This window comes from Marmota monax, unplaced genomic scaffold (assembly GCF_021218885.2).
Source record: "Marmota monax isolate L192 unplaced genomic scaffold, Marmota_monax_Labrador192_F-V1.1 WCK01_AAM20220418_F8-fsc00010, whole genome shotgun sequence".
NCBI lineage: Eukaryota > Metazoa > Chordata > Mammalia > Rodentia > Sciuridae > Marmota > Marmota monax.
Genome location: NW_026692321.1, coordinates 28400987 through 28428852, shown reverse-complemented (window position 1 = coordinate 28428852; position 27866 = coordinate 28400987). Strand labels below are relative to the sequence as shown.

The 27866-nt window shown below is 42.0% G+C and overlaps 1 long non-coding RNA gene across 2 annotated transcripts in view; it reads left to right on the top strand.

Annotated features, from left to right (window-relative positions):
* Positions 1–27274, top strand: part of LOC124090794 (uncharacterized) — a 58189-nt gene extending 30915 nt beyond the window's left edge. The window contains exon 5 of one of the 2 annotated variants that reach the window (XR_006851223.2): positions 26119–27274. This is a non-coding gene — a long non-coding RNA (uncharacterized LOC124090794). Of the gene's footprint in view, positions 1–17040; positions 17271–26118 lie in introns of those variants that run through there. The other variant, XR_006851224.2, reaches the window with a different exon arrangement.
* Positions 27275–27866: the final 592 nt, after the last annotated feature.

Sequence of the window (27866 nt, the reverse complement as noted above, 5' to 3'; positions counted from 1 at the left end):
ATTGATGCAAAAACCAAAATTCCAGTTTGTTTCAATTATTGTCATAGAAATATTTTCCCTGTTTAACTGGGTAGGTTGCAAAACTTTAGGAACCTAGGTTACATTAGAGTAAAGGGAGATGTGGTTAAAGAAGTTGGCCTTTTTTTCCAACACAGTTGAGTGTTAATTATTACAGGTACAGAAATGGGAATGCAGGTAGAAATCAAGAGCATGATCTTGGGGCCAGGGCCTAGGTTTGTACCTCAGTTCCTTCACTTAACTACAAGGTGGTATGTGCTCGAGAACTTCACTGTTCCTGAAATACAGGGACAGTCAGTAAAAACTAAGCCTTATTATATCCACTGGATTGATAATTTTTAACATTTCTAATGTTGTTTTAGTCACTTACGTAATACAGAATAATTCAAATTTTTTCAATACCACTACCTCATTTAGTCTTTCCAGCAATTCCATCAGTTTGATAATATTGTTCTCATTTGATAAGTAATAAAATTCAGGTTCAAAGACCATAAGTATCTTAGGACCACATAACTATTTAAGTGGAGGAGTCAGGCTTTAAACTCAGAACTTAAACAGGGAAGTTCTATAAAGTCTCAGTTTGTAGAAAAGTGGACCTTGTGGTTAAATTCCCAAATCTTCATAGTTCCTAGGAAGGGGACAGAGATTGTTTTAACACCATTCATTCCACACTGAAGCCCAGTGGGTTTGAAATCATTATGTATATTTAATGTAGAAAGGTATGCTGATGAGAAGCATCGGTTATTTCCTGCAGATAAACACCCATCTATGCTGGGAACATGTAGTTAAATTAGGGAGATACATGTCCATCTCCTTTGGAAACCATGTAGACCAACATGGTTGGTGACTGAGGACCAGTAGCCCTTAGTTTCTGGCCAAGGGATCCCTTAAAGAATAATGTAGACATAGGTCTCCAAACCAGCCATTCAGCACAAGTCTAAAGCTTTCCCAATAAGTTAAACACTCTCTCGGGCATTTTACCATCTCACACCTTCATTGCATGATAAAGGGATTATACCTGAGAAAAAAATTATTATTCAAAGGAGACTTCCCACAATGACAAGGTTTCATTCTTTTTAATGGTTGAATAATATTCAGCCAATATCCCTGTGTATATGTGTCACATTTTCTTGTCCAATTATCTACTGATGAACACCTAGGCTGATTCAATATTTTGGGTATTGTGGATACTGCTGCAATAAACATGGGAACACAGATCTCTTCAATCTACTGATTTCCTTTCCTTTGGATACTTACCCAGTAATGGGATTGTTGGATCATATAGTAGTTTTATTATTAATTCTTTGAGGATCCTGCCTGGAGGACACTATGTTAAGTAAAATAAGGCTAGCACAGAAAGACAAGTACCTCATATGTGGGAACTATAAATTGATCCCACAAATGTAGATACTAAATGGTAAATGGTGGTTATCAGAGGCTGGGAAAGGGAAAGGCTAGGAGGGTAGAGAGAAGTTGGTTTGGGGGTTCAAAAATACAGTTGGATAGGAAGAAAAAGTTCTAGTGTTTTTTTTTTTTTCTCTTTTCTTTTTTTGTACTGAGGATTGAACCCAGTACTGAGCCACATGCCTAGCCCTTTTTATTTTTTATTTTGATACAGATTTCACTAAGTTGCTGAGGCTGACCTCAACTTGAGATCTGCCTCCCTTAGCCTCCTGAGTAGATGGGATTGCAGGTTTGTACCTTATTCCTGCCTGGTTCTAGTGTTCTATAGCATAGTAGAGTTACTATAGTTAGCAATGATTTATTGTATATTTCAAAATAGGTAAAAGAAAGGATTTTGAATGCTCTCAACACAAAGAAATGATAAACATTTGAAGTGGTGGACAGGTTAATTACCCTGATTTGATCACATTGTATATTCAATCTCATTGTATCTTTGATCTCATTGTATATATGTGTTGAAATATCACACTGTGCCCCATAAATATGCACAATTATTATTCATCAATTAAAATAAGCTTTTAAGGGACTTTTAGACGTCAGTTATTAGCAACACAGCAAAATGTTATTGAGAGCAACAGCATTTCCTGGACTAGAGAGGGACCTAAAATGCTGGAGTATTTTATGAATTAGCCCATTTCCTTGAAAAGTCAGTTGTTCTGCAGCCCCCTGACAAAGTTTAGCTAGCTGCTGACAAGCTGGCGAATTAGATGCACCATATCTCATTATCATTCGTTCATTCATCCAACCAAACTTGCCTGAGCACCCCTTAAACCAAACAAGGTTATATCATGTGAGGGAAGCAAAAAGTGCCTACCCAAGAGGAGCTTCAATCTGGTAGGGGAAAGAATGCCCCAAGGGAGGCTTTATGCAGAGAGGGCATATCACAGAGTGCAAGATGTGCGGAAGTGGGTAGACTCTGGTCCTGAAGATGACCACCATATTGGAGCCAGGTCTTGCTAACATTCCCAGTTCATGTCTAAGCTCAGCGTTCTCAGATTTCAGGGATTTAATGCTGTGGATGAGGCTTGCTAGCACACACGTTTTAATTGTTCTTGGCCTCTGCAGAGCTGTAGGTACCTGGCAGTGCTGTCAGAGCCCTACCCAGGTATTCTGGGAGTTCTCTGTGACTGTCATGTGTGAGCTCAGGAACAAATGGGTGCATCCTCTCCTTGAGCTCTAAAAGCAAAGTAGTTAAAGCCCTGCGAAGGAAACTTCCTCCCAGCTACTGAGCCCCTGGACCTCTTTGGTCTCCATCTGATGTTCAGCTCTGAAGCAAGAAGTGCCCTTCTCCCCCAGACCTCACCATGGCCCTTGTCAATGGAGTCCCTGCAACCTTAGAGTCTCTCAGTCTAGGGCTCAGTCTGTGGCCCCCTGCAGAAAGAAAATCCATCCCAGGCCCCTTTCCTCTTTCTCTAGGCTCAACCCCACCTGCCAAATCATAGACTCTCTCTTTATCCAAAACAAAAGTTCCTATGTACATCCTTTTCTTCAAATGATGCCAGAGGCTGGGAAATGATCTCTCTTAGAGTGCCTGTCATGCAGCATCCAAACTGAGAAACTCTGGAAAGTGCAGATGAAAGCTGGATGATGGGACTGGAGAGCACCAGGCATAAACCAGGACTGTCCCAGGACAACTGGTATCTGCAGCACTCTTGCTCCCCATCACATCAGGCTCCGCTAGCCCTCCCGCCACACGCTCTGCGGTCACAATGCTTCACCGATACTGCATTTACATTTGCTGGGCAAAAAGTGCAAAAGAAAAACCATATCCAAATTTCAATTGCCTGCCTAGAAACATAAGACAAGCACCCAGGGACTTAAATGAAGGAATTGGCTTAAGGGTTTGAACTTCCACCAAATTGACTCAACCACTGTGTAAACCAGAGGCCCCAATCTAGAAGACAGCTACCAGAAGCCTGGCTAGTGGTGTTTTTCAGGCAGAAAAAGAAAACCCTCTCAGTCACGAATGCATTTGCCTTAATTTGTACTGATTTGCTGCTGCCTATCAAAGGGATCTTATTTAAGACTGGAGTAATTTGCTTCCTGTGATGCTGTGAACAAGGTTCCTCCCTGGACTTCAGAGTGTAGTCTTTGTAGACATTTATCTTCAAGCCAGCATACCAATCTTCCCTTATGCATCTTTTCTCTGAAAAGATCTTTTTTATTTTTTTTAAAATCAGTTCAATATTTATTGACTTTATGGTGCAGTGTCTACTGGGAAATCTCAGTCACTATTGAGTGGACTAATCAGGGCCTACAAATTGCTGTCTGAACCAATATCCACTTTTCCAGAGATCCAAGCCACGTGGCTGTGGAGACAGACTTTCAGCTGCTCCTCTTACATCCTTTCCTGATCAGAGTGATTTATCACCTGAATGTCATAATTGGGTCAAGCCCTTTTTTTGCTTCAGCTCTTTGGTGTCAGACTGTCGAGTATTGGATGGTTTAACGGTGTGAGTTTATGCCTAATCGACCTAATAAACATTCTTTCTTTTTGAGTCTTTTCTGTGAGAAAAATCTTCTCTTTGAGTGTCTATGAAATGGGGAGGGGGATATTTAGGAAATCCAAAGCCTCATTTACTGTTGCTTTCCTGTAGCCTAGGAAGAGGCAAGCGCACTATAATGGGAAGTTCCATCTCAGGGGTGGGAGGGTCTTGTTCTGGATGAGGACGCAGATGCTTACTGCATCTAGGAACACAGTAACCTTGCCGTGGGGCACTGCTCCTCTTGTCCCTGGGCTCACCCTTGTATTTATGGGAAGAATACCCACAGTATGTCCACAGACAAAATAACATCTAGGGCAAGGCCCTAATGTTAGGGTTCCTGTGATCTCCCTACTAACCTCAAAGAGTAAACTCCAACATTCTAAGCATTCAGATCTCCTATGTTGCCCTGGCCAGGAAAAATGTCTGTTTTGAGTCTGGTACCAGCTCTTCAAGTCCTAAAGAATTGGACCCTTGGGCAGGCTGGGCACATGGGGAGCTCTCGAGAGGGCTGCAGACCAGCCTTCAGGGTGCTATGGCCACAGACCCTGTGAGCCCTGTGTTGTTTCTCCCCATACCCCACTGCCCCCCAAGGGTTTCCCGGATGTGGCTAGATTCCTGCACAGAGAAAGTCTTCCCTCACTTCTGCCCTGCCATCTGATGGCTCCAGAGCCTGAATGAACCTGCTTGGCCTCATCTAGACAGTCCTTTCTCCATAGTGAGCATTCAGTATCCTGATTGGAAGATCACCAGCTGGGTTCCCTGGGGATTGCCTGGTACACAGCAGCAGCTCAATAAATATTTGTAGATGAATGAATGAAAAAAAAAAAAAAAGAAATGAGGATGGGGGTATAGCTCAGTTGGTAGAGTGCTTGCCTTGCACGCACAGGCCCTGGGTTTAACCCCAAGCACCACCAAAAAAAAAGAAAGAAGAAAGAAATGAAGTGTAAAATTCCAGCTCTGTTTCCCTGGGGAGGATTGGGAGGCCTGACTCAGACTCAGGGAGGTGGAGGCAGGTTCTAAGGTGGTTTGAGCCCTGCCCCCACCCCCAACTCCAGTCTGAAGCTTTGGGAGGAGAGATCCAAAGCAAAGAAGCAAGAGAGGCCCCCGCTCAGAATGTTCCTCTGACCGATACTGTTGCACACAGGGAATGGGCAAGGCCCCCTTGTGAGGAGGAGGGAAGAAAATATGTTTCCTCCCCAGTCTTGGCTAAGTGCAAGCAAACTCAGGTTTCTCTGTTCAAAGCCTTTGCTCTGCTTGGACACGTTGAGAAAATAAAGAACATGATCAATGAGACTGCCCTGACTCTCTGGCTCCTGCCTAGTTATCAGGGGTCAGAGGATCCCTCTGGCTCAAGCTTCCCTGCAAGGATTGCTTAGGTTCAGAAGGAAAGGGGCTGTCACATAGCCAGACTGCATCTGCTAGGATTAAAACTTGTTGTACCCACAACATTTCAAATAAGGCCAAAGGTGTTGCAGCCTCCTGATAAGCCCTCCTGGGCAGCCCACCTTAGAAACAGAACTTCATAGAAAGTGGGGGTGACAAGGAAGTATGTCAAACCAGGAATCCCCCATCTGTGGAATCCCCCAGAAAATTCTATAACCAGACTCACTGTGTCACATTCAATAAACCCCAGAGATGGTAAGAGAATGCTCTCTCCATTAGTCACAGGGCAACGGTATAGCTCATCTATCCCTGGCTATTTTTAAGGTTAATTTGCAAGACAAAAAAGTCTAGAAGGGTACCTGGCAAGGGCTGAGGCTCAGTGAGTAGTTGTTGATAAACCCACCCAACATTGTCCCAGCTGCCTGAATACCTAACTGTGCAAAGCCATCTCCCCAAGTTCAAGGTAGATCCCAGGCCTGAGCCTGAGCCACCCAGATGGTGAGGAGTAGGTGGCAGCCTTTCCATTCCACAAACCCGTAGCCCGTGCTGGCCAAGAGAGCAGCACTGAGTGGTCACTGGGCTTTGTTTTGTTGTTAAAAATAGCAACTCCCTGGCACCAGTTCAGATGCTCTTTCTTTCTCTGTACACACGTGGACTCTGCACAGGGAAGCAAATTTTCCTTGCCCGGAGTTTCTGCAGTCAAAGGCTCTAAGGGAGATGATGGTGCAGAAGCTCCAGAAATGGGCAAAGAAGGGTTGCCTCCTTGCGGGAGGGGTTCATTCCAACCCAGAGGTTGGCTCTGTGCAGGCTTCTTCACACGTTTGTGTGGGCTTGGGAGTGACAGCAGGAGCCTTGGGCAGCAAGCACACGCATAGCTGGTGGCTATGGTTTGAATGTGCTTGTCCCCTCCAAAACTCCTGTTGAAATTTGTTCCCCAATGTCATAATGTTGAAAGGTGATGGGTCCATTAAGAGGTGATTTCATTAGGAAGGATTAAAGCCTTTTTTGTGGGAGTGAGTTCTTCCCTCATAGGACAGGGCCAGTTACCTCCAGAACAGATTGGTATGCAGCATATCGGGCTTCCTCAGCTTTCTCTCGTTTCCTCTCTTGCACGTTTCTCTCCTCCACACTTGCCTGCCCACCCTCTTGTCTCTTCTCTTACCATGTGATCCCTCTGTTCTGCACATGCCTGCACACTCCTGTTTTCTACCACACATGAGCAAAGCAATGCTCCCATCACAAGCCAAGCAGATTCTGGAGCTGTGCTCCTGGACATCTAAAATGGTGAGCCAAAGTAATCCTCTTTCCTTCATAAATTATCCAGCCTTGGGTATTCTATTATAGTCACAGAAAATAGACTAAGACAGCTGAGAAGGGCCATAGGGACAGGTGAGGTGGGTCTGAAGTGAAGGCAAAATGATGCAGATTTGGGGGGACTCAAGGTGAATTCAGAAACACCTACTACCTGACCTTCAGCCCAGCTGTTCAGCTTGACCTGCAGAGCATCTGCAGGGAACTCAGTAGCTATTCTCCAAAGATGGTATTTCCTATACTTCTCCCTCCCCTGACTATGTCCCTAGTGTGGGGGATCCTGGAAGCACACTGACCAAGCTGAGGATATGTCAGCTTGCTGGTGTCTTAAGAAAGGGGTGTTTGGTTCTAACTTGGAGCTTCCAGGATCTGCATGCCTGATCCCTGCTATGTCAATCCCCAAGGTTACCTTTCCTAAGAAAGACAAGTGTTTGTCCACAACATCCCCGGCTTAGGTCCTTCTGATGTCACTATCCCATAGGCAGCCCCTAAATGATAGCACCACCGTCATTCGTTTCTATTAACACTGCTGAGAAATGACTCTCACAGGGATGGAGAATGGGGAGTGGGGAACTATTTAAACACATTCCTCCAGTATTTCTCAAGCACCACTAGGACTGGGAATCACTACAAATTAAAATATAAAAACTTCAAAATGCATTAAAAATCTCTTTCTTTGTTAAGACCTTGAAAGAGTAAATTAAACATCCAGAGATCATTTTGCTTTCTGATATCCTTAAAAGAATTCCATCCCCTCTTTTGTTTGAATACTGTTACTCTCTGGGTTTTTTGTGTACCCCAGGCCAGCATGAAGCTGAGAGTGTCTTCTGCAAATCGCCTTCGTAGGCATTCCAGACTCCTACAGATCACAGACTCAGCTTCCAACAAGTTCCCAGCTGCTAGAGATGGGTGAGGCTGTCAGATTTTGCTCAGAACTCAGATCTCAAAACCTTCTGAAAGGAGTTTTCTTGGGCTGTCCAGCTCTTCCACCTAGGGAAAGGAAATGCTCCACCCACATTGCAGGGTTAATCCTAGGGAACTGCTCAACTCCCCATTGTGTGTGAAGGCAGAAATCTGTCTTAAAAAAAAAAAAAACTGAGAGAGTGAATGCATGTTGCCAATAAGACTGAATAAAATAAGGAGCAAGACTGTTGCCAGTGCTGAGGCAGAAAATAATTCATTTTCCCTTAACTAAAGTCTTTGTTTACATTATTATTCTCCTCCCTTTCTCCTCCCAAGGGCTGGCTGGAGGAGGACTATTTTCTGATACATGGTGTTTTGTGCATTCACACCTTGGCCAATAGCATTTGGTCCCACTGAGGCTCAGCTCATGGGGTTCCCTGGCAGAAATCAAGTCGTAGCAAACTTGCTGAGGAGTGCAGGGTGACGGTGGCCTGCAGCAGGGATGCACCTGCCCACCTGCTGTATGTTTTGGTTGGGTGGGGGCGTTGTCTGGCTTGCTCACATTTATATCCCCAGCTCTTTGCACAGTGCTTAATGAATACTAATACAACCATGATAGAATAAGTGATCCATGGTCTACGAGGTGAGCCAGGCAATTTTCTATATTTCAGTCCCTCTACACATATCAACAGGGCGGATCCAGGAGGGAGAAGAAGGAGGAGGAGAAAAGCCCAGTAGTGTGTACTTGGTGGTCACAGTCACGAATGGCTGCCTAGGGGAGGGGAGGTCTACCTCCCTGTCACTGTGGCTTGGAGCTTTCAGGCCCATCAACTGCCAACGTGTAGCATCCAGAGGTAAGAGCAGGCAGGCCATGGTGTAGATCTAGACAAGGCAGGCAAGCTGTAGCCGTTTTGTTCCTTCCATGTGGCCTCTGACCCCGGACCCCCTCCTAGGGAGCATGTGAAATTCTGCTTTCTCTGTAGATCATTCCTCTCTCTAATTTGAAGAACCCACTGATGAGGTCTCTGTTTCTTGTACATTGTAACAATACCGGGCCTGAGGAGCTCCACCCCTTCTTAGTGTTATCAGCCCAGGCTGGGCAGAGAAGGCCCCAGAGCCAGTGTCCACGGGGGCGCTGGTATGGCCCACACCACAGGTTAACGCATTCCTTGCCCATCTGCTCTCTTTCTGGGAAAGGAACATCAAGACGATATCAAAGCCCAGTCCCTAAGCAGTTATGGCTCCATGGCATAGCAGATGCCCTCAGTGAAGGAAATGGCCCATCTTGTGTGAAATAAAAAGATCCTACTTCATACAGTTTTATGCCTTGAAATAACAGAGAGGGGGGAAAAATCCTGTTCTTTTGGCTCAAGCAAAAATAAAACTGTTTTCTGAAAGCCCTATTTAAAGAGTTCATTATCTTGCAGGCTGCTAACTATATACTCTGCACCACACTCAATAAAAGCTTCATATAACTGTCTTTGAAATTAACAGCCACCTCTTGTGCTTTTCAAGTTATTAAAGACGTTGGCATGGTGGAGAGACTGTAAACTTTCTATACTGGTGATTAGTCAGCGGGACCACATCCCACCAAATCCCCCAGAGCGTTCCTAACAAAAAGTTCCTTGTGACCCAAGCGCCAATTTTTCTTTCTTGTCTGTTCATTCTAATTCCACTCAATTGCTCCTGAGCAAGCTGTTTTATTCCTGTCAACTTGTGTTATTTACTGGAGCCTGTCAAGAGGACTAAAGTGGAGGCTGATCTTATGTAGGAAGTTTTGAGACTCATTAAAACACTTTAAACAATCACCTATTGTGATAGTCACAGCTCTATGTGGGGTGGCCTTGCCTGGCTCATTGGGAGCTTGGATCACTTTATTTGCTATTTAACATTTCAGGTTAGAAGGACTTTTCTTGCCACAAAAATTTTGGATCTGGGGACCCAGGGCCTGGTCATTTCTGGGCAAGGATCTGAAAGCAAAGGGATTGTGTGTTGAGCAGAGGTGTTCATGGAACAGTTCTGTCCCTCACTGATGAGCTGAGGTACACTGGGGTCAGACCAAATAGCCAGAGAGCTTTGCTTCTAGAAGAGAGTGGGGTTTACCCAGGAGAGCGAGGGTGAGAGTAGCTTTCTCTAAAGATGTAGAGAACCTTCTTTGTTTCACTTTTAGTCCACTATTTATACAATAATTGATCAATTCATACAAACAGGGCACCAGGCTAGAGTCCCCGAGGATGTAAAGCTGACAATTGCAGTCTTCACAATATTAGAAGAAGTGTCCACTTATCGATGCCGTGTCAGGTGCCAGGTAGGTCAAGTGCAGTCAGAGCTCTGGGCCAAGCAACCTCATGCTGTCCACTCACCCACCCAGCTTCTTGCTCCCCACTCTTCTGCTCCGTGCTCTGCTATACATTCTCCACTCTATAAAGAGTGTCTGCTCTTGGTTAAGCATTGGCAGGAACTCAGCCTGGACAGTCGCTGGTGTTGGCTCCTCAGAATCCATCAGGATTCTGGTGCTCCAAGCCAGTGTGGGAAGAGAGGACTCTTTGTTTCCAATTCCTATGATTTGGAATTTCTTACAGGGAATGGGAAGAAGCTTGTGAATATTCAATTGTTCTGAGATGCTCTAGGATCTAGTAAAGGCCAAGCATGTGGCCCACTGCATACATCACCTTCCACACCTCTAGAACATGATTTCCCAGGAGGGTCTCATCTGTTAGCACACGTCATCTTTATTGCAGGCTGGGGTGGTAGGGATCCTTGAGAAGCTGAGCAGGCAGGCAGGAGGAACAGTGGGGCTCAAAATCCAGAGCCATGTGTTCTTGGGCAAGGCTGAACTAAGTCAGCGTTTTCCACATTGTGTTCCTCAGGCAACAAGATGCTAACTTATACTCCAAGAGCAGATGGCTCCTCATGTACTCTAGGGGAAAGCCTCCCGCTCTACCCCCAGCTCTTAACCCAGCTTCCCTACCATGAGTTTGGAAGGTGCTAGACTGGTTGATTTCCAAGATCCCTCTTAAATCTTGAAATTCCAGGATGCAATGGATAGAGAACATGATGAAAAAAAAATACCATAAAGTTTTTACCCCAGGAAGTACTTTTCCATTCTAGCTGTGCATAATAATTGCCTAAGGAGATTAAAACCCCACAGCTTGGGGATTGTGGTTTACCTGGTCAGAGACAAGCCCCAGCATCTGCATTTCTAACAACCCTCCAGGGGTCCTGCAGCACCTGAGAAGTTTGCTTAGAGTTTAGAACCAGATGCTTCCATGAGAGTGGAAGTTTTTCACATTCTCATTTCTATTCATAGGTTTTGGCCTATGGGTAACTGTGCCTAATGTGTTTTTAGGAGATATTTCACTAGAAATCAACAGTTTTAGAGGCAGCAAAACAGAATTTGTCTTGTTTTGTTCTGTCTGGATTTAAACCTCAGACTGACACTCAAACCACATTCCAAAGGCAAACATCCTACAGCTTAGGTAATTGACAGGTCCCCACCAGCCTTAGCCATTGCCTGGAACCAGATGGAAAGAAATGCTAGCTGTTCACCTTAGGAGTGTTGGGGACCTAAAAGGGCCAGGGGCCTACAAGAGGTGGCTTCTTCTGTGTCCTCTAGCTGCAAGTAGAGCTGGCTCAGACTCTGGAGGTCTGCAGCCTCAGGCCAGATGGGCCAGACCTTAGAGGAGGACAGAGAAAGCAAGAGGTCAGGAAGAGGGTTGGACAGACACCCCAGGCCAGCAGGCTCGTTCTCACAACCCAGGCCGAGTTTCTGAGTAAGAACACACACAGGAGGGCGGCTCGGCTGTCTGCCTGACCTTTAGGCAAGTGCTGTCCATTGACTAGGGGAGTCTGGTCCTGCTCAGGAGGACAAGCCAAAAGTGATGAATCTAACATGCGACTAAAGTTCAGGGTGAAGTGCAAGCCAAGGAAATAAGTCTTATTCCTACTACTCCCTCTCACATATTCTGCAATCCAGACAAATTTAATGACTCACTATTATTTAGACAGATCCTTCCCTCCTCTGTGCATTTGCTCCTGTTTTATCCTTCCTACCCCTGTCTAATGGACTCCTACACATACTTCAAGGCCTATGTCAAATACCATCTCCACTGTTCACCCTGTTAGGCCCAGTGATATGGCTCCCCTTGGGAGCTGCTGGAGAATGGTGCTTGCATCCATCATCATGCATTTTTTCTTATACAGTTGTGTTTCTTATTCCCTTCTGTTATAAGCATGGGGAGCAGAGTGACCATGTCTTTGTTTTCTGTTAGCCCAAGCTTGTTTCAACATTGGGCTTTGCATATAGCAGGTACCCAATAAATGTTTATGGAATGGAAGTTAACGTGGGGCCAGCAGTAATTGGAAAGCCTCATGGCCCTTGCTAGCTGTCGATGGGCAATCCTCAGCACCCTCTTCATCTCTGCTGTCACCAGGCATTGACAGATGGCTAGGCCTCCTGAGCAGAGCCAGGGTCTTGACTGGAGGGTCTTGACTCCTTTGAATTATGGCCTCCATGTGGGGTTGAAAGACAATCCTGTCTGCATTGCATTTGGAATCCCCTTCAATACAGAATACAAAAAGGAAATTGATTCCACTGGGAGCAAAACTTGAGTATACGTGGTCCACATTTTGCAACAGATGGGGAAATTATCTGTTTAATATGACTGATCATTTGTCATAATGTTACACATTACTTCTCATCTTCATTATATAAAGTTTTTATGTTTATAAATCTTATATTCTTAAGAAGGATTGTTTCCTGGGATGGGAGGGAGATCAGTAACTTATACAGCAGTGTAAGGAACACAGACTTGGGGGTGAGACAGACCTGGATTTGAAACTTGATTAAATGACTTCATGGCCAGGCACTGTAATGGTTAATTTTATGTGTCAACTTGACTGGGTCACAGGTAATCGGTCAAACATTATTGTGGATATTTTGGGGGTGAGACTTAACATTGAAATGGGTGACTGAGTAAAGCAGATTGCCTTCCATAATTCAGGGGGACCCCATCCAATTAGATGAAGGCTCAAGAGAACAAGCTGGCTGGCCTTTGCTCAAGTACAAAGACTATTCCTGCCCAGCGATCTTCCCACAAAAACACCAGCTTTCCCCCATCTTTGATGTTTAACTGGAACACCTACATTTTTCCTGGGTCTCAAGCCTGCTGGCCTCTGGACTATGATTTTGCCATCGTCTTTTCAGATTGCAAACTTGGCCTACAGATCTGGGTCTTCCCAGCCTCCACAATTTTGTGAGCAAATTCTTTATAGTAAATCTATCTATGTACCTACCTAGTTATCATCTCCTATTGGTTTCTGTAGCCCACTAACTAATGCTGGCACCTTGGGCAGGTTGCCAAAGCTCTCTGAGTGGCAGTTTTCTCATTTATAAAATTAGGGCAATAATGCCGACCATGGTGTGAACTAAGCATATTAACCTTGCACATTCCTGGCATGTTGCCTGTCCCAAAGTAGGTGCTCAACGTCCACTCCTCCCTTCTCTCCCACTCCCCTGTTCTTCCTTCAAAATACACGGATGTTCCAAGATTTCTGCCACTGTGTGTTCTGAATCCAAAATGGAGGGAATGTGGTTCTAGCGTACTTATAGTGATAATCAATTAAATATTTGAAATTAGGGCTACCTCAGGAAATCCAAGAGGTATGGTCACTGTATTGAGTCTGTTTATTTGAATAAAATAAAACTTAAAAAGTAAAAACTAAAGTGGTTTTTGCTAAGTATTGAACCTAACACAGTGAACAAATCTCTACTTTCATTTGGGCTATGGAGACACCTATCAAGGGAAACTGAAGATCTTCTTGGTACTAGGATCCTGTCACAGAGGCACTTTTTCAGTTTTATCACCCCAAACTCGCTTATCCACATGGCTCAAAGGAGGTTTGTGTGACATCTGCCCATCATAGTGTTCCATTTTTCATGAATACTTCTGGCTAAACACTTGAAGGAATTAGCATTCAACAGCAAGTAAGTTGTGCTATTTGCTCTATAACCAGAGACTCAAATTAAGAAAAACAAATGAGCTTACACAGGCGTGGGGTATTTCCAGTAGCTGGAAATTCCCACTGTTGGAAACCTAGTGAAATAGTCTCAATATAGCATTTTATAGGTGCTGTAGCAGAGACTGATTTAACCCCCAAAGACCAGAATAAGCCTGTCAGACCAAGTGTCTTTTAAACTGAAGGCTGAATGACTGTTTTAAGTCTCCAGAAGTGTGTGGTTGATTCTGTTACTAACAATGAAGTGCGTTCTCTTTCTGAGTTTCGGAGAAGAGAGGCCCATCTTCAATTCACTACCCATGCAAGTAACAGTGAGCATGGCTCCTCTTCCAAAGTCCCCATCCAAAAAGCTGACATCAGGGTTCCGAGACAGACTGCCTGTGGCTCACCCTAAAGAAGTGGACTTTGTTTTGACTGGGGCCCAGGGAACCAGATTTCTAGGGCTCTATGCCTTAAACAGAGTGTTCTGAATATGGCTTTGACAATTACTAGCAAAAGTGGATTTAACACACAGCCAAAATCAGCAGCTGTGTCTTTGCCACAGTTTGACCCCATCCTGCAGATGGACAGGCATCTTGTGTGATTACTGAGCATTAGCCACACAGTGAAATAAACTCAAGGTCTTCCCACTGGGGACATTTATGTGATACAGTGGACTGGGTTAGGCCTGAAAAAGAATAGCTGTGGTGTGCACTGCTTCCCAACCACTCGTTCCCTCTCCTTGACCTACCCTTTGTGGGAAGCCAGGAATGCTAAATATTCTTGTAGCTCTGCCCAGGCCTTTATTTTATTTACACCCCTCTGCCCCCTACCCAGCTCCCCAGCTCCAGCCCCATCTCTTCCCGCCACAGCTCAGGCATCCCTCCCCGGGCTCTGCAAAGACTACATTTTTTGAGAGGACACATCAAAGGTATTTCAAATAAAGAAAGACAAGAAGTATAACATAATGGCGGCCGGAGAGTGAACCATGCTCTGGCAAAGATAATGTGAGATTCCCACATGCTGGACTTCCTTCATATTGACTAACTATTGTCAGTTTCTAAGCTGGAGATTAAAATAACTTTTCAAAAAGTGAAATGAGATAGCATCCCATCCAGACTGAACAAGAGGTGGAAGGTCGATGGGCAACACTTTTAAAGATCCCACCAGCCACTTTGTGTATTTGTTTTCAAAATTAAGCCTTTAGAGCCAAGCTGGTCTTTCATTTTGGGGGGTTCTTTTCTAATTCTAGAATCTCCTCTAACCACACGGGAAAGGCAAGTGGGAGTGTGACTTCTGCAGTCATCACTACACATTTATAAGGACATTTTCTTGAACAAGTCTGTTTTGCCCCAAAATACACCCTCAAAATCATTTCCAGGCAGTGTAACCCTGGAGGTGGAGCCTGGGGGAAGCTATAAATGTTTCCAGTGTGCCGTAATTGCAAACTTACTGAAGAGAAAACACAGACATCCTGAACAGGTCTCCTCCCACTAGCATGGCCATGTGTCCCAGTTTGCCCGGGGGTAGGCTCCACTTCTGTCTGCTAACCTGGCATGATTATTAATGGTGCCCTCTTTGGAAAGTGTTCAGTTTGGAGGGTAGATCACACAGTCATCCTGCCTCTCACCAAATGAACCACTTCAGATCCCCATTTTAAACTCTGTGCACAAATAACTGGTTCTTCAGCTGGCCTGGTGGTGGGCTCGGCTCTCTGAACAGGGCCCGGTGGCACAGTTATCTCAGATGCCAAAGCGCTGCTCATCCCTTGAGGCAGGTCCTGAGCTTTGTACTCCTGGCTGCATACTGCAAATGAGATTTTAAAAAACAAAAAACAATAACAACAACAAAAATTTGGCCGTGAAAGTCCAATGTTCAGCTTTGGAATAGAAGGCAAAGCTGACTGAAGTCCACTTCGCTCAATACCTCCTCTCCACCAACATCTGCAGCCTGAGCAGTGACCCTGCTCTCTGAGGTAGGCCTCTCTGAGCCCAGCGTTCCTTCTCACCAGAATGGGTGGAACATTCCTAGGTTGAAAGAAAAACACCACCACCCAATGTATCTCTATCAGCAAATGTCAAAAATTTATCAGAGTTGGCTTTGACCTGACTGCTTGCCCAATGCATTAAACCATGCACAGTTCTGGTGAGTACATGGTCATGGGAGAAATTTTGAAGACGGGGGAGAGGAACAAGGGGATTGATTCATGGCTATATCTTAGATTCTGGGCTCAAGGCTTTCACTAAATTTGGGCCTAATGAATATGTGAATGATTTCATTGGTAGGGGAGATTTTTTTTGTCCACTCTTAATAATAATAATTATTATTATTCTAGAGTTTTGTTTATCTTTAATAAAACTTCTTAGTAGCATAAGCACTCATTTCCAGGCACATTTTTCTGAAAATATAATATCTTGCTGTGTTTCCTTTTACTCCTTAGGCAAAGCTGACTTAGAACTCTTATGGTGTACATATAAAAACTAATATTTAAAAATACTCTGCTTGGGGTTGGGGTTGTAGCTCAGTGGTAGAGTGCTTGCCTAGCACTTTTGAGGCACTGGGTTCAATCCTCAGTACCACATAAAAATAAATAAATAATATATTGTGTCCATCTATAACTAAAAATGTGTGTGTGTGTGTGTGTGTGTGTGTAGCTCTGCTTGATTCGTATAGCATTTTAATTTTAGCTGAGGTTGATTTTAAATGGATTGAATAGTGAAAAATGACTCTTCAATTTCTAAGCTCACTGTGACATTGATGAACAAGAGACAGATGGAGGAGATGGAGGATATATCATGAGAATTGACTGCCAATACCTACTCTCTTGAATTTGGGGTAACATTGCACAAAAAGAAGAGAGATTATTTTGGTTCAACTCTATGACTAAAAAAAAAAAAGTAAAGCAACACATGAATTATCAAACTTATCTACATTCATTTGTGTATACAATTATATCTAAAAAGGTTAAGATATAAGAGCATTGAGAATGTAAAAGCCTGTTGGTGTTTTTTATTGTTGTTTTTCAGTACTGGAGATTGAACCCAGGGGAGCTCTACTGCTGAGCTACATATACAGCCCTTTTTAATTTTTAATTTTGAGGCAAGGTGTTGTTAACTTGCTGAGGCTGGCCTTAAATTTGCAATCCTCCTGCCTCAGCCTCCCAAGTAGCTGGGATTACAGTCATGTACCATTTCATTTGGCAAGCCTGTTGGTTTTAATGTGGGTGTATTTTTCTTCCCTGTTTTGTACCTGGACTAATAAGTTGATGGTTAAACAGTAGAGCATCAATGGACTTTTCAACTGTCTCTGCATTTTGTACTCTACTTGGTAGAAATCATCAGAAAGAACACTCAAACAGTAAATACACAATTGGTTAGTTGAACCAACCAAAGTCCAAATTTTGGCACTTTACAAGTAGAGTGTATTTGTTCAATTAACAGTTTTTTGAATAGCAATTTTTCACATTTTTCTTTGCTAGGTACTTTATCATTTATTATCTCCTGGCTTCAAAGAACGCCTGCATGTATTTGCGGTGGAATTTGAGACACACAGCTGTTTACAGAGGGAGCTGGTGCTGAGGGCCTGCCTCCCATCCACTCCTCCCCTTCCTTCTGCTAATTAACATTCTTGACATCTGACTGGACAGTAGTATTTTAGAAGTCTCAGCCCCAACTCTTGTAAACAAATTTAATATTCTTGGTGTGAATTATTGCTCTCTTGTAAGAAATAAATCAGTACTGTCTCCAAACTAAGGAAAGTGTGGTTTATTTTGTGTAGTTCCAAGTCTCTAAGGTTTTTCTCGTTTTCTTTCTATTTGTGTCAGAATCCATCTAGGAATTTCTCCGTGATGAATCTGGGATGAAGTTATTCTGCTCTTTCCAAAAATAGCTCCTTTATGAAACAATTGGAACGCATTGTAGTTGTTTATTTATACATTGAGAGGGTATTTTGGCATGTGGTGTGTGTTATGGGTGTCATTCAGTCATGGTACCAAAATGGATGTAAAGAATAGTATAATTGATAAAAACCAGAGTACTGCTCCTCCAAGGAGAGCACCACTTCAACCTGGACCAGTCTTTCTCTAATGCATCAGAAACCCCAGACTTGCATGACTCCCTTATTCATATTATATATTTGTCGTCTTTTCAATAACTTAGAGATGTGACACAGTATTCAAATTGCTTTATTATTCCTTTGATAAAAGCTAACAAAATCCTACAATCAAGCTATGAATATACTAATGATTACCTAAAATAGTAAGGAGTATATAAACTTCTGCTTGTACATAATAAGGAATAGATCTATTCCTTGAAAGGCAAACATTACCAAAATATTAATAACATGAGAGGATACTGCCGACATTAAACTTGTACATCAACAAACTTATTTCCTAGAATATTATGGCACTCTAAAATTATAAATTGAAATCAGGAACTGGGATGTATTTCAGCAAAGTGCTCACCTAGCATGCTTGGTGAGCACTTTGCTGGATTTGATCCCCAGTACTGCAAAAAATAAATAAGTACTTAAATTTTTTTAAAAGGAGCATATACATAATCACAATTTTTATTTACTGTATGCATTAGTTATTGGTCACTTTTAAACTGTTCCCCATATCTGTTTCACAAAGAATAATAGGTTTATTATTCAAAAATAACAGAGCAAATTCCAACTTTTTATTTACACAGTTTGATATAATTTCATGATCTTTTCTATTTTGAAATAGTTCTAGGCATAGTTGCAAAAATGGTACCTAAAGTTCCCTTTTGCCTTTCATCCAACATCCCCTGTTGTTGGCATCTTACATAATCACAATGATCAAATTGGTTAATTAACATTGATCCAATACAAATGACTCTAAAAGCCTTATTCAAATTTCAGCAGTCTTTTCATGAACGTCCACTTTTGAGTTGAGGAGCCAGTCCAGGTTCCCACATTGCTTCATGTTCTTTGAACATGCTCCCATTCTTTTTTGAGCTCTTCATAATTGCATATTAGCTCTTTTTGAAAGAATGATTAACTGGTTTTTATAACACTGTTACATACTCACCACAAGAAACCCAAACAATATAGAAAAAGAACAATTCAAAAATGACACTAAATGTTACCACTGAGAAAGAACAGTTACTAACATTTGGTGAAAATTGTTCCTGATATCTCTTCACAAATATATACAGTTAAGAAGATAGATAAATTTGTAGAATTTGGGTAAAATGGTATCAGTTTTTACAATGTAAGTATTAATAAAAAGCATTCTGTGCTATTTTTTTAAAAAAAAGTATAAATATAATTCCACTTTAACAGAAGAAAAAGAAACTAAAACGTACAATCAGCCTTCTGTGTCTTCTGTGGACTCGACTATCCTTGGATCAAACATATTTTTTTAAAAAGTGTTTGTACTGAACATAAATAGACATTTTTTCCTTGTTGCTGTTGCCTAGATAATATAGTATAACAATGATCTATATGTAATTTACAAGGTATTAGGCATTAGAAGTAATCTAGAGATGATTAAAGTATACAGGAGTATTGCTTATGTTATATGCAAATACTGTACCACTTTTTTTAATGGACTTGAATACCATAGGTGTTGGTCTCCACTGGTGGTCCTGGAACCTAACCCCTGTGGATACTGGGGATAATGATAATTGATGTGATGAATTTCAGGTCAACATGCCATTACAAAGGACATATTATTTTGTAAATTAGCTCTTTAAAAGTGAGTAGAGATTTTGAAAAACACTTATATACTCATCAGTTAGCTTTTGTTGCCTAACCTATCACTCCAAAACACAGTGGCCAAGCACAAACACCACTTGTCACTGCTGACAAGTCCACATATCTGTGGGATGGTTCTGCTGATCAGGCTTGGCTGATGTGGGTGAACCCAGTCAGGACCTGAGTCAACTGGAACCTGGCTGGCCTACACTCATCTCCCTTGCATGTCTGGTAGTTGGTTATCTCTTGGAAGTGACAGTGGGAGTGACTTGGCTGTGCAATGTCCCCTGGGCCTGTAGGACTGCTGAGGGTTGTTCGCAGTATGGGAGAGGGATTGCAAAAGTGACAGTGGAAGTATGCAAGACATCCTCAGCCTAAGCTCAGAGCTGACACAACATCTCTTTCATCACAGGCTATTGCTCAAAGCAACCCACAAAACCAGCTTCGATTCAGGACTGGTTACATATATTTTTCTTATATTCTAGTGATGATCTTTCAAATATCAAGTTGTCATGAGAGCATTACTTTTTTGATCTACAAATTAAGCATTTTTTTTCCTATTTTAAAAATATATTGTTTCTTTTGTTCATTTCTTTTTCACAAACACCAATTATAAATAGAGTACAGGTTGTGATCATGTGGCTCAATGGGAGCTGCAGTTGACTGTCCCTTCTTATAAGATGAGAAAGTATCACACAGAATATCACTAGCCCAGGAAAAGATCAAAGTAGAGTCTCCACTGAATCTATATGGCCTTTGCACCATCGCAAAATAAGAATCATAAGTCAAACAATCTTAAGTATAAGATTTCTGTATGTTCTTAGAAAGTCTCCCCAGATATTTGCAGGCCTGAATCATTCATGTTATATGTACTTTAGATAAAATGTGGTCAGAGAGAACTTTACGGGTCACTCAGTATCTCTTCAGACATTTATTTTCTTGTAAGATTATCAAAATTTGTACTGCTTTCTATTTTCTCCACCCTTCTTCCCCTAGATTGTAAATTTCTTGAGGGAAGAGTTGTTGGCCAACTTAGATGCTGCTAAGTCCTCAGCATTTAAAAGCACTCCAAGCATTCGGGGGTATTCGGTTGTTTCTCGTTGAATGAATCAATGAATTAAAGTCCTGTCTAAGCTAGGGTTATTTTTATTTTGGTTGCTTATAATATGGTTTTCTTCTCTGCAATATTTTAAATTTACATTTATCTTCATTTTTAAAAAATATTATAGAGAACTTGTTAAACTCACCCTGCTTCTTTGGATGATTTCTTTTGTATTTTTTTGTTGTTTTTGCTCTCATCAAAGTAGGTTTATAGGGTGGTTCTTTCTGGTTTTCATCTCATATTCTTGTTGAAAAAGATGGATGTCTTACTCCATTTTCTGCAGCAATAACAGAATACCTGAGACTGGATAATTTATAATGTACAGAAACGTATTTGGCTGATGGTTCTGGAGGCTGGAAAGTTCAAGAGTGAGACACCAGCATCTGCTGAAGGTCTTCATGCTACATCATGCCATGGTAGAAAGGTGAAGGGCAAGAGAAGGGAAGAGAACAGGGGGCAGAGCTTACCTTTATGAAATACACACTTGGGATATAACTCCCCCACTCCACAATAACAGCAATCACTATTAATGAGAGCTCTGCCTCTTATTAGGCCCCACATCCTAACATCCTAACCCTGTTGCATTGGGGATTGAATTTCTAACACATGGGCTTTGAAGGACATATTCATACCATAGCAAAGAAGGAAAGGGAGTACTGGGGACACACACACACACACACACACATACATATAAAAGAGCTGGTTGTGGTGGTGCACACCTGTAAACCCAGTGATTAATCAGGAGGCGGAGGCAGGAGGATCTCAAGTTCAAGGCTAGCCTCAGCCACTAAGTGAAGCTCTAAACAACTTAGTGAGACCTTGACTCAAAAAAGGCTGAGAATGTGGCTCAATGGCTAAGCACCCCTGGGTTCAATCCCTAGTACCCCCCCCCAAAAAAAATGTATATATATATATTCAGAATATATTTCCTGCTATAGACCCTCACCAAAACTGTGATTTTCCTTAGCCTGGAAATGTATATCCCCACTCAATTTTTGGTATTAAAGAGGTTGATAATTTGGAAAATGCTTTCTTCCGCTTCTTCATTTTACTTTACCTTTGGACATCTTTATAGTTAGGGGACTCATAGTGCATAAAAATCACATGTAACCCTGGTTCCTCTTTTTTTCTACCCATGATACCCTGAGTTGCCACACCGGGTTCCTATGGGGAGAGTTCTCTTCTGCTATGGCCCTCTGTGCCCCTAGGTCTTATGTCACATAAAGAATCATTGGATGACCTTTCAGGGTAGTCTCGCTTGCTTTGGGGGAAATGTTCATCTTACCCAAGGTCTGAGGATATGTTTTTAGTTCTTTGTGTTCTTCCTCAGTTTTGAACGAGATTGCACAACATTTGGCAGGTTTGCTACATGGTTTGTGGCTTAAGATTATAGTCATATCCTTATTTCATTGGCAACTAAAATATTTTTGTTTGTTTGGGTATTTTTAGATTTTTGAAGAAAGAGATGGGGGAATTGATGTTGATACACCATGATCCTTCACCAGAATTCATTTCGTGCTCCTTCAATTGCATTAGGCCAATTTGTGTTATGAAATGTAGGGAAGTGTCACGCACCCACCAGGTTTAGGACTTAGATCTGAATTTTTATAGTTTCTTTAAATTTTTGCCATACAACTTTTCATCCACCACTTTCTTCTCCATTCCCTTTGCCTTACCCCCAGTGCCTGGAGGATAGTTTGTTGTTTGTTCTTGTCGCTGCCTCGTGTAGCCTCAATATTCTTTCCCTACTTGTGGCAAGAACTTTCCTATCCCTTCATCTCTTTAACACCTCTCCATTAAGCCCCCAACTTGCAGGGTCTCAAACGAGCAGTGAGCTGAATATCACCACCATAGGAATGACATTCATCATCACCTCTGTGTAGTGAACATTTATTTTATGGCAATAATGCCGCCAAAGCTTGTCTGTCCATTAGGTCTCCAGTAACCCAACAGAACCAATAGAATTGCAGGCAATTTAAATGTAAGATTCAATTTAAATGTGAAAAAATATTTTCTTAAACTGGCTCTAGAATTAAGTTTAGAGATACCACTGTATTTGTTCAAGAAAATACTTCGAAAGAGTCATGGGGTGTTGAGCTTTTGGGATATCAGAAGAGGAGATGGGGGGCAGGAGAAGAAGGAAGAAGTTTTGTGGTTTTGCTACTGGAAAGAAATGTTGAGAGTAATGAATGGAGAGGAGAGGGAGCCACCACTATATATATATATATATGGTGCAGAGGCCAGACCTGACAAAGAGCCAACAAATGTCCTAGGGCTGCTTCATTCAAAGTATCAGCCCTGTCACTCCTGTACACGCTGTTGTCCTTTGCTGGGTCTGTCTCCAACCCCATCTCTTCAATTCAGCTGATGCACACAGAAGAGAGTTTACTGTGGTTTTATAAGAGGACCAAGTTTCCCCATTTCAATCAGTTTCAAGAGGCAAAACTATATGGGTCAGGGGCTTGAGATACAGAAAGGAAATGAGGCTAGAACCTCTGAGGAACTGGAAAATTCCTGATGGCAAGGGCCTTGGAATTGTATTGGCTAAGGCATTGCGGTGGGAGCAGGAGACAGGGGGATGCATTAAGTTACTGTTTCCTCTGTCTTCAGAGAGAGGCCACAGTTGACATCTGGGCTTTATGCAGATAAGGAAAAGGAGACTCAGAGAAAGCCAACAACTTGCTTTAGGCCTCAACATATGGAATGTCTCCATGCTATTTAGCAAACATGGCCTGAGTTCCTTTCTGCTCAGGGTATTTCCATCTACTGAATCCAGAATGTTTTGCCCCTAGCTATGTGCATTGCCAGCTCCTTATCCTATAGAACTCTATGCAAATCATATCCTCTGTCTAGCTTTCCCTCACTGCTTATCAAAAGCAGTCACCAAAAAACCTCCCTTCACATCCAACCTCCATCACCTCACCATGCTTTATTTTTCTGGAGAACAGCATTTATCACCACCAGGTATATCATATGCTTATCTGTTAGTCTAGTTCCTCCAAAAGGATGTCAGCTTCATGAGGACAGGGACTTTCTTATTCACCACTGTACCTATGGTGCCCAGTACTGAGTTTAGCATTTGGATGGTGCTCAATAAAGATCTGATAAATATGCTCAATATTCATTGGCTGCCTTCTATAATGTAGGCCATAGACTCTTGGATTTATAATTCCCAACTGATCAACTGCAACCCAGCCCATTGGTTTCTAAGACAGCCATGAAGACCACCTCTTTTCTTCAAAACTGAGCCAATTGTGCAGTATGCCTATTCTCACAAATACCTGCATCTACTTCTTAGTTTAATTTGAAGAGTACCTCAGGGATATTTGGCTAAGACTTTCCACTACTTCAACCAAATACTGTCCATCTCAGAAGTGGCATTTTCCCCTACAGGTGAGCTCAGAGCATCAGAACTGGGTTCACAATGCAGAGCTAAAGAGATGGAAAATCTGAGCACAGAGTAGTGTAAGGAAGTGCTTAAGAGAAGGGTCTCTGGCTCCACATTGCATTGAGTCCTGGATTTTCCACCTTCGCAATCAAAGTACTTTCCTTATAGGGCAGTTATGAAGCTTCCAACACCATGTGTGGAGCAGTATAGCAAAAGCAAAGGGTCTGTGTAGACCACCTGATGGGCTTTAGTCCTGCTAAGTTAAAGACTAAATTTAGTCTTGCTAAACTTAAATCAGGGAACACTCCCTGGAAGAAAGGACTCTTCACCAGAGTTTTAAAGGAAAAATCAAAGCTTGAATTGAAGGAGCAGATGGCCATGGAAAGGAATTCAGACCGATAACTGAAAAAGCCATAGTGGACTTCAGAAAGGAGATGTTTCTCAGTTGGAGTGACTGGCTTGGTCAGCTTTCTCTCACTCTAACAACAACAACAAAAAAAAAAAAAAAAAACTAAGAAAACTAACTTATAAAGAGAAATGGTTTATTTGGACTTTTAGTTTTGAGGTCTCAGTCCATGACCACTTGGCTCCATTGCTTTGAACCTGTGGCAAGGTGGCATATCATAGTGGGCATGTGTGGTGGGGTCAAACCACTTGCCTCATGACCAGGAAGCAAAGAGAAAAGAAAGGGATGGGGTCCCATGATCCCCTTTGAAGGCATGCCTCCAGTGACCTAGGGACATCCTCCTAAGCTCCACTTCTTAAAGGTTCCACTGCCTCCAATAAATAGAGCCACTATGGGGATCAAGCCTTCAACACATGGGCCTTTGGGGACACTCAACCAAGCCATAGCAGTGACATAAGTGAAAAAGAGGGGCTGAGCCAGAAACTGGTTTCTGTCCATACACATGAGCTGTATACATTCAGGTCAGTTTCATCCTATCAGAACCCATTTCTCATCTGTTAATCACCCAGCAGTTAAGCCACACATATACATTTGTGTAAATGTTAAGTGGTAACAAGCAATATTTGTGAAAATGTTTATCAACTGTAAAGAAGTTTCCTCATGCAGATTGCTGATATCTGTACCAGGAACCTGGTGGTGCGATAAAGGAAAGGACTCTGGAGTTGGAATAGAAAGAACTGGTTGAAGGGCTGGAGTTGAGGCTCAGCAGCAGAGCGCTTGCCTAGCATGAGTGAGACACTGGTTTCGATCCTCAGCACCACATAAAAATAAACCAATAAAATAAAGGCATTCTGTCCATCTACAACTACAAAAAGAAAGAAAGAACTGGTTGAGTCTGTTCCCTGAGACATTGAAACTTTGTTGCATTGGCTAATATTTCACTCTTTCTGAAGCTTTGTCTCTTGTATGAAAAAGGGGGTGCTTGTGAGGATTTGAATATATCCAAAGAGCCTAGAAAAGAACCTGGCACTTCATCTCCATCATCATCATGATGGCCAGTGTTAGTTTGAGCATTCACCACCTGCTGGACACTGTTCTAAGAGAGTCATGTGTACTTTAACTTACGCAAAGTTATACAGGTAGGAGTGATGGAGTCCAAATTGGAACCCAGGCAGTGAAACCCAGAAAAGGGGGTAGCTATTGACAATAGTGCAGATCTGCTACTGAGGTAGGACAATTTTGGAGAGATCCTTTGTGAAATATGTGAAATAAATAACAGAATTCATGTTTTCCAGTGCTATTGAAAAACAGAAATCCCTTATAAAGATCCTTGGGTCCTTCTCAACTGCTTTATTACTATTTTTTTTTTAATGGAATCGATTCACTATTTCAGGGAGAAAGGAAGTTGAATTAACAATGGAAACTGAAACACCTGCTTTGACATCTAAGCTCTCCTCCCTATTTATAAAAATCCCTGAAGACAATCCTAGTTAGTTTTGGGTTTGTCTCTAGAAGCAAAGGAATGTCTCTCCACCACAAGGACTAGGCAATAGGCTAGAATGGAAACTTAACTGAGTAAGGAAGTAAGCTAACTTGCATCAGCTGAAAAGGTGAGAAACTCTGCTCCAGAGCAGAGGCAAGCTGGTTCACTCCGTGGAGATCTGCTTTTGCATTCTTCTATCCACATGTGAGGCCATAAATCCACAGGGCAAGAGAAAGTTTAGCCATGTCGCTTCAACCTTATGCAACTTCCTCTGGAAGAATCATATGCCTAATTTGTAAATTCTTCATGCTTGGCCTCCAGGCCATAGGTCAGAGCCAAACAGTGGGTAGAAGATACTAGTCAGCCCTTGCAAAAGACCTCTTTCCGTCATTCGGTGAGAGTTGAAAGTCTCTTAGTGGGATGTAGTCACTTCATTCCATGCTATTCTTTCCCTCTTAGGTATTTCTCATGAGTGTAAAATATCCACAGCGATATACACATGCAGTGAGCCAAAGATCCTTCGTCTGTGTCCATCCACAGCACCTCTGAGGAGCCACGTTGACAATGCCTGCCTGAGTCCTTGCCAAGTTTGAGACTGTGCAGTACTCCTTAAACCTTCTTCATTGTCTTATCAAGATCATCTGCCTGTGGAAAGGGCCATTAAAATAGTCAGATTTTGGAATGCCACATGTCTAGAGAGTTGCTAGGAAGAATTCATCATAAAAATAAAATATCACTTTTTTTGAAAAAAGCAACAACAGAAATAAAAACATAAATTAAAGCAATAAAATATATCTACTGGAAATGACTGGGGCAAGAGGGAAGGTCCTTTCTATATGCCCAACTGAAAGTTCTATGAAGTTTGGAGCAATCATATTTACAGCAGATATAAATTAAATTAACTGAGACCATAAAATAGAGCAACTGTTTTTCATTTCCACTCTTGAGAAAACAAGAGGAAAAGGTGATCAATGCTAAGGAAGACTTCTTCTACCAGTGTCCATAGGGATGATTAGGAAGTGCTGAGAAGCCATCTCCTCTGATACATGTTTAAAGAGCAAAAGATAATATTTTACATGCACTTTGTAGTCCTTTGTACTTCACCAAGGTTGAAGCTCCTCAACTGTAAATAAAGGGAGCTTCTCACCTAAGAGCTACAAAAATACAAATGCACATCTGTGACAATTGTGAAAACTAATTAACAATGGTTAATCCAAAGTGAAACTGAGCATCTATTCCTGTGCGACTGTAGCTTGGCTTAAGAGCAGGGAATTGAGTGATTTAAGGGGATCTCTGACCCCATAGTCTACAAGCCTGTGATTAACAGCGGAATTAACCAGACACACATGATGACTACTCATCCTGTCTCAACTGCTGGGCTTTCCTTCTCTAAAACTCTGTGTTTGAGAGACTAATCCAGAGCATATGCCTTGCCCACCCGCCCTGCACCATCACCAACTGCCCCCACCCTCCAGCAATCTGGAGGCAGCAAATGGAAGTACAAACAACAAGGAAGAAAAGGATGTGATATTTTAAATAATGGCAGGAATTCAAAGTCATTCTATAAACCATATTGAATTCTGCAAGTTTAATGAAGTTTGATTAATAAGAATGATTCAGTCATTTGGGGGTTTTGGTTAACTCCAATAAACTGTATAAGCATCTTCAACTAACAAAGTTATCTGAGAGTTTTTATTTTTGTTGTTTTTTTTTTTTTAATTTGGTAGAATGTTCTATTTATTGTGTTTTAGTGCTGAATGTTTTCCATACAATGGTTTTTATATTGTGTGTGTGTGTGTGTGTCTAGTAATATATGAAGAAAAATCATGAACCATGACTAGGAGTTATTTATCCAAGAATTCAAGGTAGTTCAACATTCAAAAATCAATCTATGTTAGACCCTAAGTCAAAACCCACATGGTCTCTCAATAGGGGCAGAAAGAACAATTGACAAAATCCCTCAACAAATTATAAATAGAATGGAAATTCTATTCTTGATAAAGGAATCTACATTTTTTTAAAAAACCCACAGCTAAGTTATTTGTAATGTTGAAAAATCGAAAGCTTTCTTTCTAAGATAAGGAACAAGACGAGGATATCTAATACTTTTTATTATTTTAATTGACACATAATAATTGTACATATTCATGGTAAAATATTTTGACACATGTATACAATGTACAGCAACCGAATCAGTGTAATTAGTA